Below are 11,951 nucleotides of genomic sequence, written 5' to 3'. Positions count from 1 at the left end.
GCCCCGAGAGCCTGGTACAGCACGTTGGCAGACCATCTAATTGAAAGTGGGTTCAAGAGGGGAACTGTGGATTGTACTTTATTCTATAAGAACGTGGGTGATGATCTGCTCCTCGTCCAAATCTACGTGGACAATATTATTTTCGGTTCAAAAAACGACAGCTTATGTAAAGATTTTGAGAAAACGATGCAGACAAAGTTTGAGATGAGTTCGATGAGAGAGATGAGTTTCTTCTTGGGGTTGCAAGTTCACCAATCTGACACCGGGATCTTTATCCATCAGACGAAGTACGTGAACGATGTCTTGAGGCGATTCAAGATATCTGATGGCAAGATTCCTTCGACACCTCTTCCCGTGGGTCACAATTTATCACCGGATGAATTGTAGGATATCGTAGATCCAACCCTGTATCGAGCCATGATCGGATCTCTTATGTATTTGACTGCATCGCGACCTGATATTATGTTTGCTGTTTGTTTGTGTGCTAGGTACCAATCGAGTCCCCGAGTGACTCACCTGGCGGCAGTAAAGCGCATCTTACATTATCTAAGGGGAAATCCAGACATCAGGTTGTGGTACCCCAAGGACGATAAGTTTGATCTCACTGCTTTTATTGATTCGGACTATGGAGGATGCAAGATCAACTTCAAGTCAACAACAGTGGGTTTTCAATTATTAGGAAACCGGCTTGTTTCCTGGAAGTGTAAGAAGCAGACGACGGTCTCAACTTCAACAGCCGAAGCGGAGTATGTGGCGGCCTCGAGTTGCTGCTCACAGGTTCTCTCACTTGTGGGATTACGGTTTGAAGTTTCTTACTACTCCCATTTATATTGATAATTTTGCTGCAATTTCAATCACCAAAAATCCGGTTCACCATTCGAAAACCAAACACATTGAATTCTGTTATCACTTCATACGTGATTGTTTTGAAAAGAAATTAATTTCAATTGATAAAATTCACACGGATTTTCAAAAGGCTGACCTTTATACCAAAGCTTTTGACAAAACCCGTTTTCTATATCTGCTGGGTATAAATGGTTTAAAAACTTTAAAAGATATTCAAAAGTTTGGTTAAATCATTTTCTTTTTCTTGTTTTAGTTTAATTTTTGTTGTTTTTAGGGGGAGAAAATATAAAATCTAAAAATATTGTGTTTTCGCTTGTACAGAGAAATTTAAAAACTCCAAAAACATTCAAATATTGAAAAAAATGAAAAAAAAATTGAAAAATGCTCCTCAAAATGAGTTCTCGAGCAAAAAGGGAAAATGATAGTACATTGGTCATTTTTATCCCAAGTCCAGTAAAAAGTAAGTAATAAAAAGACTGTATGCTTAAATGTATTGATGTATTGGTAGGTCTTTAGACAAACAAGTAAGAACGAGTAAGAGATATAAATCTAAATGCGTGCCGAATCTAGTGGAGTTACATCTTGATGCATAGTTAATATCTGTATTAAGTACCAAAAAGTTTAAAGATTGTTGTGTGTGTATGCGTTCATTTTTGAAGAAAATTCTGCTTTGTTTTATCTTTAATTTTGCAAAGAAATTCAACTTTATTTTTTCTTTATTTTTGTTCAAATATTGGATCCTCTCCTGCGCGATAAGACTATCTGACCTGAGGGTTAATATTTGAATATTCTGCTTTATTTTCTTGGTGTTTTGTATAAAATCTTGGACTTTCTCCGCGCGATAATACGGGATTATCCGAATTGAGGGTTAAGATTTTATACAACTTCAGCTTATTTTATCTTTTTATTTTGTTAAAATGGAACCTTATCTGCGTGTAGTAATACCGATCTTAAGGAAAAATTTTAACTTTCTTCTTTATTTTATATTTTTTTATTTTTGCATGAGTCACAGCTAATCAATTTAAAGAAAAATCAAAACACGTATATGTGAAATTCACTGTATAAGAGATATAAGATTGTGTCTGATAGGTGGGTTCCACATATGATTTGTGCCAAAATTGAACAAATTAAGCATATCACCGAAAGTTCTGAAACACTTGTTGGAAGATTTAGGTGGACAACAATACCAATACGACTTAACATCAGTCATAATGAAAATCTGAAAATAAAACTAAGTTGGAAGGAAAACTTGATCAATGTGAATCCCTGCTCGAACTCACAAAAATACGTACTGCTTTCTTAGTTGTTAGCTTACTTTACTGTTTTTCGTTATTTGTTCTTTGGAAATTTTCAAAAATCCAAAAAGATTTTTCTTTCTTTTTCACTTCTGCTATAGTTTCGATTTACCAAGCTAGCGAATAATTCAAAAGAAAAAGAAAAAGAAAAAGAAAAAGAAAAATATTGATCCCCAAAGTTTTAAGTTAATCGTGCTTAACGTATCTTCAATTGGCATCAATTGATGTTTTAACGTAAAAATCCGTTTTAAGTTAAACTTTACCGATCTGTGGTTGATCGGGTATTGTAAGGTATGCAATTAAAACCTAAAATGGATTTAATTGAATATTTAATTCATTGATTAAAACCCTAATTGTTTTTAATGATTATTTAATTCCTCAATGAGTTTGGTTCTCATTCTCTAAGGAATAATGGTGATTCGTTAAGTGGTTTAACGAATGTAATGCCATTCGTTATTTAAACATAACGAATAGATTTCTTATTCGTTATATAATCATTCGCTTCCATTGTGCATAACGAATGGAAGACATTCGTGGAACCATTAACGAATGAAATGAATTTTAATGTATCATTCGTTAAGATTTTAACGAATGACACTTACATTCGTTATAAATTTTAACAAATAATGTATATTCGTTAAAGTTTAACGAATGAATCCTTATTCGTTTAAAAAGTTAAATGAATCAGGATGAATAAGTTAACGAATGAGGCCATTCGTTAGTTCAAAATTTGAACGAATGACCTTGGGAAGTGAAGTTTGAGGGTTTATAATCCCAAGGACAGACGAATGGGATCTCATTTGCCTGTTCCTATTCCTTCATATTCTAAAAGAACCCTTGCCAAAATTTTTCAAAATCCTATACTTGCTTTTTAGCCTAATCAGTTGATTTCTTCATGTTATACACGTAATGGCGAACATCATCATATAAAAATTATGATAGTTTGTCGGTTATTCGAGGGTTAATTGATTGATTGATCTCTGCATGTTTATCGAACAGTTAGCAGTGTTTAAATTGTATAATTTAATCGTTTAGCAAGAAAATGATACACATTAATGTATAAAAACAACGATCGATACTCATAGATAGGTGTAATTGATAAAAATCTTGAGTATGGTTTAGAGATTAGATGATTAGACGATTTTTTTCCGTATTTGACTCGTTTTAAGTCAAAATCATGTTAAAAAAATTTGACTCTGGATTGTCAAAGTGATAATTAGGATAGATTCGTTAAGTGTTAACGAATGATATGTATATTTTTTAAACTTGTTAACGAATGATCACACGATTTTTTAAACGAATGAAGTATAACGAATCAAGTTGATTCGTTAACTATTTAAAAAACTCATTCGTTAACACATGTTAACGAATAGGTTTTATTTGTTAAAGGCAACGAATGGAAACAGTTAATGTATAACGGATGTCTCATTCGTTTAAATCATTTAACGAATGAGATAGACATTCGTTAATCCGAATATAATAATTGATTATTATACTAATGTTTATTGTGTTTTAAAGTAATGGCTGACGAAAACATTCAGGATCCTGCTCTTGAGCAAAACCCGATGGTTAATCCTGCTGAAGCTGAGCCCGAACAAGCACCTGTACTATTGTCATGGAACGAAAGCCATAATATTTGTGCATATCTCGAGCCAAAATTTGATGATATACCTATCTTTGGCGGGATGATCAGTTTCTTGACTCGTTCGAGAATTTACAAGGCCATATCTACTCGCACTGTGGTTTATCAGAAGATTATCCGTGCTTTTTGGGATACGGCCAGATTCAATGAAGCCGAGAATCAAATAGAGGCGGTGATTTAGAACAAACGAGTGGTGATCGACGTTAAAGTAATTCGAGACTCTTTGGGTTTTATTGATACAATTGACGATCCATGCGAGTTCGATAAAGAGTTGGTTAGAGGACTATTCAGCCGAGTAAAGTATAACGGCGATCTAGGTAGATCTATGTACAACAAGGCTAACTTGTGTGAACAATACAAGTACTTGTTGCACGTATTGATACATTGTCTCGGTGGTTGAAAAGATGGATTTGACGAGTGTCGAGCCATGTTACATTTTGCTTTTGTTGCCTTGGTGTTGAATAAACCATTAAATTTCTCTGAATTGGTTTATTATCACTTGAAGGAAAAATTGACGAGCCGCCATAAGTTTTTAATGTATCCTGTAACGCCCGCTAATTTATCGGTTTAAAGATTTCCTGAGTGTAGAGTATGTATGTTTTCTTGGGAGTTGTCCGGCATCTTTCGTTGACCTGACCATCTTCCCGGTACGTTAAATTACCTAACATTTCCTTCCAAGTTACCATATCCCTTAAACCTTGAGGGCTAATGTGTAACGTTTGTATTATATCATAAAACAAAAATAACCTAACCCTAATCCATTCCTAACGCCAATAGGACCTGCTGACCCCCCCTGCTCGTTTTTCTTCTGCCCAGCCAAGTTTCAGCCATGAAAACTTCAATTCAAGGTCGGTTTTATGATTCCCTATGTCTTTTTACACCTTAATTGATCATATTAACTCGCTTATTGGTCGTTAAGGCTGAGTTTTGATGATAACAGTTTGCTGACAGATTCGTATATGTTTATTGCAGGGACTGTAACGAGATGATAATCCATTCTTTTTGATCGATTCTTAATTCCATGATGTTATACTTTGAGTCTAGTTTCCAGAAAGGTATAAAATGTAATTTTTGGACGAGATTTGAATTGTTTTTATGAATTTATAAAATCGAGTGTCAAAGCTGATGCGGGATGACGGATTCTGGTCTGTCTTCCCGACGTCATAACCTTTTTTCGACAGGTCCAAATTGGTTGTTTCCACTTCTGGAAGTTAGTATTTTGAGTTAGGAACCAAAACCAATTGGAATCGTTTAATTTGGTTCGGTAATGAATTTTATAAAAATAAAACCATTTTGTTGCGCACTGAAATAGTTGCACGTACCTTGGTGTGTTGGAGGAACTTTTATAATTTTTTTGTCCAATAGAAAAATATAATAAAAATATTTTTATAAACCTATGACATTTATTAAAGTCTGGTAAAAATTTTATAATTTAATTCAAAGGTTATCCTATGTAATTAAATGCATCTTCGCATGCTAAAATCTACACGTTTTACTCGTTATTAATCGATAAGTTCGTTTTAGGCTTAACCGGTGGATGTTCAATTGTGTTCTTGTCGGAGCTGTTTGAAGTGATTTTTTGCACCGCAATCTTCCTAGGTATGTCCCATATAACATACTTTAAAATCACGTCTTTTGGTATTCGTTTGATTGGTCAACTAGTTGTTGTTCAAAGATAGTTTTCTGTTAGCTAGAATGGTAGATTGGTGCGTTTAACGCGAGGGATGAAGATAGTGATGACCAATTCAGTCTGGATAGCTTCAGTTTATTATACGGGCTGTTGGAAAATGATGTTTATAAGTATTGGGGCTGAATTGATTGTCGGTTACTCAAACGGGTCGGTACAACGCGCATTTGCGTTTATTGAATAGTTAGTGCGTTGTACTTGCGAGTTACCGACCCATCCAACTCGTGTAGTGTCGTGTGGACTTGTTGGCTGTGATTTTATTAAATTTGGTCCACACGGGGCTGAGTTGGTTGTTAAGAGCATAAACAACTCATAAACGCGCATATTCGTTCAACTAGCAACATCCGGGGGTATTTTGGGAATCCTTTGTCACCGGGATTAACTAAGGGTGGTTTTGGTAAATACATGACCTCGGGGGCTGATGTAATTGAATTTGGTAACGTCAAGACATTAGGTCAATCAAATCAAGTCAGAACGTCTGGTAGGATAAGTGAGTCGGTACGTTTAGTTAGTAATCTTTGTGTGCAATCCGACAAGCTTGTAAACTGTGGATTGGCTTTGAAGTTCTCATACCTATTGTTATTCGATTGGCTTGTTTCAGGTGAGTTCTTGATGCCCCGTTTAACTCTTTTTAAATTTTGGGCTAGCATGTACACCTAAGTGTTTTCTTACTTGATGAAATGTTTTAAAGGATTTTATATAGGCTTGATAGTATATGGTAGGGCTGGGGATGTTAAATATATATATGCATTATTGTTTCGACTACTGATGTTGCGTATGCCTACTTTGTGTTTGCATGCGTTGATGTTACGTGTTTGGGTTGTACGTTTGCTCGACCCTGATGTTACGTGTTTGGGTTGTAAGTTTGCTCGACCCTGATGTTATTACTTGGATGATATATATGTAGGTATATAATCATAAGGATGTTTATACATAATTATAAGGACGATTATATATAATTATAAGGATGTTTATATTTAATTATATATATATAAGGATGATTACTTACTGTTGATGATGGCCTAACTGTTTTATCCCGTTTATTTGGCCTAACTGTTTTATCCCTTTTATTTTAAAACTCTTGGGATGACTATTATGATTGTTATTATAGATGTTATTTATTAAAACTTGAACTCATTCAGCTCAAGCTGACTTTGTGTGCATGTTAGTGTGAGTTTCAGGTTAGGAGATGGATACATTACCGCTTGGACGTGCACGAAGCTACTTGGACGGTAGAGAGCATACTTAGTCGGATGTTTTAATAATAATAAATGTTTTCTTTTTAACATTTATTTAAATACATTTAAATTGGATTTGGGAACTTATTTTATTATTTATGTTTCCACTGAATTATACTCTGTGATGCTTATTTTAATGAAAAGAATTGTTTTTAAGTTTAATTATTTTTACGAGTGTTTTGAATTATTACCAACTGTGGGGTTCCCGGGGTTCGGGGCCTTACATATCCAAGATTCCTCTTGATGATAATCAATGATCTCCAACCTGAGTTGATTAAAGATCAGGATGATGTAATGAAGTTAAAGCATATGGATGATGAGACCATGAGACCTTTGAGATAGTATTGAGGTCAGAGTCGTGCAGATAGACCAAAGTTCAATCGTTTGATTGGTCACTTGGTGGATATTGATTATATTGCACCACCTAATGATCGTTGGATTCATGATGACTCCTATTCTGAATGTGAAGGTGGTGGTGGAAATGGTGGTAATGATGGTGGTGATGGTGATCCAGGACCACAAGCTGAGTTAAGTTATGAGCAGAAACGTAAACGTAAAGGTAAAGAAGTGATGATAGAGAAGTGTGAGAAGGTGAAGAAACAACGGGTTCGACGTGGTTCAGGGATTGAGATTCCTAATCAACCGTTCGTTCGTTCGACTCCTCCAGTATCTATTTCAATTCCTATTCCCACGTCTCCTATGCCTCAACAGATTCCAAGGTCACCGACACCGGTTCACATGCCAGTATCTCCGGTACCTCCTTCTTTGACCTTGATGACTACTGCACGACCAGATCCTGTTTTTGGTGACATTCTTCAGACTGAGTTGGCTCGTATGCCTACACCGCAGCCAACCACTCCAGTGACTCCTGTTACACCTACACCGTTGCCAAGACCTGATCATTCGTTTATAACTTTCAATCGTCCTCAGGGTTCGATGCAACTACTTCATCCCCATTTTTATGAGTTGTCTCCCAATGCCCAGTGGTTTAATCTGTTGAATCTGGTTCATATGCAACAAACCCAGATTCAAGCAAATCGTTCATCTCAGGAACAGATGCGGGAAGAGCAGCGGAATATGTCCATATTCAGTTCATTCAGCGAGAAAATAGGGAACTGAAAGCCCTTGTTACTGCTCAGGGGGAGAGATTGGACAAGCAGGATGAGATCATTCTTCAGTTGACTTGTAAAGAAGATGAGTTGAAGAAGTTAAAAAAACAATGAAGATGATCAAGATGAAGCAGGTGGTGGGATAGATCAGCAACCGGGAGGCAGTTCTGCACCGTCGGCAGGTAATAAGACTGATTCGAGTACTGGAGGTGGGTCTGGAGATGTTCAGTCGCAGATTTTTCCGTACAAAGACCACACGAGAGCAAAACCGATTGACGTTATTCAGGCCAATATGATTTTGTTTGTTGGAATGGATGGGGTGGTGTACAGTATGGTGAATGCAGATGAGATCGAAGAAGGTGAATTTGTTGATCATTCGTTAACAAAAGAACAAATTGCCTTGCTTCTGGATCTAAACGAAGATGAGGTGGATGTGTTGGATAAGATGGTGGACGTGGATGTGGAAATGGAAGAAAGTACTAATACAGGCATTCCACACGGGAATGTGCCTGATTTTGATGAAGTAGAAGTTGAAGACGTTACTGTTGAGGAATATCCTGAGTTCTACACTGACGACAACAACGATTCAGGTATTCCGTTTTTCATTACTGAGCATTTTGATGAAGCAGAACGTCGATTGCGTGAAGAAATTGAGAAATGGAATAAAGCTGCTGAAACGAGTCACCTCACTGCTAAAGCAAGAAGACAAAAACGTGCTTTGAAGGGTATGTTTGATCATGATACGCAGAAAATGAATAAGATGATCGAGGCCTTTCGATACTATGAAAAGGAGCAAGTGAATTTGGCTAAGGCTCGAGCATCGGCATACCAAATGAAGAAGTACAAGCCTGCAAAAGACGTAAAAGGTGATTTGGTGGCGTTGCAGTTTGATTCTGAGCTTAAGGTATATATCGTTAAGTGGGAGCATGGTATTTGTTACTTCAAACGCCCACACGATATCTTACCTATGCCCAGATGGGATGTGAGAACACTAGCTAATCGACCGTTCGTGAATCGTGGGAACGATAAGTGGGCTAGTTGGTTCTATAAGCACTTATTACATGAAACCTATTTCGGTTTCAAGTTCTTCAAGCCACAGGTGCCTACTCATAAATACATTGATGAGATTGATACACGCACAGGCTGGAGAAAGTTGATATTGCAAGTGAAGCCGCCGAAGACGATGAAGAGGGCTCCAATGAAGATCTTTCCTCAGAGTCTTTTCACCACGTTTAACTATTGGTACTACGACAATCTTACGGGTGAAGTGGTTATTGTATGCGGTCATGGTTCAAACACGAAGACGTTACGCGTGATTGATCCAATGTGGCTAGTTAACTTATCTGAGGCTGACAACGATGCGTTATTTACAAGTTAGATCAGGTTTGCTAACGTACGCGACTATGAACGTGCTATGCAGTTTCAGAAAGTTGTACGAGTCTGTTATGCATATCAGATTCATAGTTGTAATGACTGGAAGACCGAGATGTTCCAGAGATGAAGATAAAGAGCTCGAGACGAGGGGGAGTTTGTTGATATATGTTTTGTACGTCTCGATCTTTATCTAGATATTAATGTAATAGTTTATTAGTATAGGGGCTTTAATGTAAAATGCCATTCACTCTAATGTAAGTTACATTAACACATTCGTATTAAATGTAAGCTCATTCGTTAACCTTGATTAACGAATGAGATAACGAATGAGGGCTATTCGTTATGTTTAAGTGTATTAACGAATGAAGGGTTCATTCGTATGTGTTAATGTAACGAATGACACATTCGTTAAGTGTTAACTTAACGAATGGGTCATCCCCTATATAAACCCTGTAAATTATCATTAATGTAACAATTCTTGATTATATCCCGATTTCCTCTCGTTACTCTACCCAATTTCTCTCTCAGCACACAAAGTACACACACTAAAGTATATCTAGCCTAATCGTATATGATCGACTTGAACATTGTCGTAATCACAAGATCTAGATCCGTTTGAGCTCTCACATCTATTCAGTATGTATGAAGTCGATGAGAGAAGGGACATGGATAATGAGACTAAGGCGTACTCGACGCTTACTATGGCTTTACTTGAGAACATTTTCCACCAATTTAGTCGCATTAAGCCGTGTGCTAAATTGTTTGTGCAGTTGAAAACGGGAAGCTTCGGTAACACGTTAGAAAGCAAAAATACGATGGTGAAGTTTCAGTTCTGTAACTTTACCTTGCTAAAGAATGAAACTGTGGAGGAAATGATCAACAGGTTTTGTCATTTGATGGCCTAAATGTCTACGGTCAAAATGTAGCCAAGTGAGGCAGACAAGATCGATACTATCAAGAACGCATTGCCAGCTACTTATTCCACATTTTTATTAGTGCCAAAGGAAAATGGCTACTTTAAGAACGAGAACCTCATGGCTGAAGAATTCATCAACAAATTAGAAGAGCGTGAGTATGATATGAAGTGCCAAAACTCGTTGAAGGACAATCAAGATCCTACCTTATATGGTGGAACTTTACCAGCTAGCAGCAATAGCAGTCATGTTCTGATTACTGCTTTCTACACCCAGAATGATGTTGAAGGTAGTCAAAGTGGTAATTATTAATATTTTTTCTTTTTAAAGTTTTAGAACAAGTGACCCGTTACCCCTTCCAATTTTCACCTAATATGCCAGATCAGGTCGATTGCCGGTATTGCTGTCCACTTTAAACCCATGCCCCTAATACTTACCGAGGCAAATAAGGCGTGACAATTCTATTAATTTGTATGACTAAGTGGAACCCACACCTAAAAGCCTTGCTGCCACTTTACCAATTCCATTATGGTTTTACCGGGCCGAGCCACCCCAACTTGACTTAAACCTTTTGCTACATGATTAAAACATTTCGACTCAAATACAACCTATAAACTCTAGCTTGGTCAAGATCGACCGACAGTAGTTTCCTTCATAGTGGTTTTGATTTAAAATAATTTTTTCTGCCATTTGGCTTTTTGCATTTTTATTTTTTTATTTTTTATTTAATTTATTTTTATTATACCATGTTGGACGAAACTACAGAAATGCATCAAGGCTCAGATCTGCGCCACCGCGCAACAGAGGGCCGAGCAAAACTGTCTTCTGCTAGCATCAACGTTCAGGTCTGCGCCACCGCGCAACAGAGTACGGAGCTTCACAGGAATAGACACATATACATAAGATTATACACATAATATACAGATGATCATGTGACTTGAGGCTTGAGTATGACCCGGCTTTTCATTCCAGTCCTGTCACGAGCTTAGTTAAACAAACAAAACCCCTAAGATGTTTCCCACTATAGTCAGGCCGTTTAAGAGGTTCAATTAGGTCAACAACCAAACCGCCCTTTCATTCTCAAAGGCTGAGCCTACTGACACACGATTACTGAGTCTAAACCATTCGGTTACCATACATTACGTGCGGGTCTAATGGGTACTGTTCTTATTTATTATATATATATTTTTGAACCCATCAAGAATTTATAAAAAAACCACTACTCGGTAATAATATCATCTCCTGTTTAACGTAGAGAAACCAAATTTCAAGGGACTATTTTTTTAATTTTTTTTTAACGTAGAGAAACCAAATTCCCCGGCAACGGCGCCAAAAACTTGATGTGTGTCTAATAACCCTATAAATATGACCCTCACAACTAAGCTTTAATATTAAAACGAAAATCCTAAAACCACACACAACCGGCAAGTGTACCGATCGCAAGTAGTATAGACTTAGGAAGTCCGAGTATCGAACACGTGGACACGTTAGAACGCTAAATATCACCAACCCTAGACAAGACTTACCTTAAAATAATATTATATTGATTTTTGATTTCTTTTAACTTAACTGAACTACTTAATTGACTGACAAAACTTACCAAAAATAGAAAACTTAACGGAAAACTAACTGTGTTGACTTAAGATGGAGAAAAACGTCTACCTAGGTCTGAATCAAATTGTAGGCCTAACAAGCTAATGGATTGAATGACTTCAAGACACCGGTCCCTAAAGATAACACGACTAAGGATCGCTCGGGCTCACTAAATTACCTCTCGGTCTCACACAACAAACCCTAACTACTCAAAATCGGCTAAAACGACCAAACCGGGAAACAATTGCTAACG

This window comes from Bidens hawaiensis, unplaced genomic scaffold (assembly GCF_021521415.1).
Source record: "Bidens hawaiensis isolate Kalapana, Puna unplaced genomic scaffold, B.hawaiensis_p1.1 tig00005145_1, whole genome shotgun sequence".
NCBI lineage: Eukaryota > Viridiplantae > Streptophyta > Magnoliopsida > Asterales > Asteraceae > Bidens > Bidens hawaiensis.
Note: the sequence above shows the minus strand (reverse complement) of the source record.